Below are 368 nucleotides of genomic sequence, written 5' to 3'. Positions count from 1 at the left end.
GGGCATGCCGGGAGCTGTAGTCCGGCGCGCGGGGCATGCTGGGACGCCACTTCCGGTGCCGCCGCCGGGGACCGCGGGAGAGTTTTCCGCGTCCTTTTTTTCCTTTTTTCTCCCTCTTTTTCCTCCTTTCCCCTCATCTTCCTCTTCCCTCTGCCTCCCTGCGTCTCCCCCTCCGCCTGTCACCGTTTCCCGCTTCGCCGTGCCTGTGCCAGCTCCCCTTGAAGCTCTTCCTCTCTCCTTTCCTCTCTCTTCCCGTTTCCTTTTCCCATTTCTGTTTTTCCCCCTCTGTGCCCGTTTCCCTTTTCCCTGCTCTCCCTGCTCGCCCTGGGGCCCGTCCCGGGGCCGCTCACGCCCCCGGGCTGTCTCGC

This window comes from Corvus brachyrhynchos, unplaced genomic scaffold (assembly GCF_000691975.1).
Source record: "Corvus brachyrhynchos isolate BGI_N302 unplaced genomic scaffold, ASM69197v1 scaffold308, whole genome shotgun sequence".
Taxonomy (NCBI): domain Eukaryota; kingdom Metazoa; phylum Chordata; class Aves; order Passeriformes; family Corvidae; genus Corvus; species Corvus brachyrhynchos.
Note: the sequence above shows the minus strand (reverse complement) of the source record.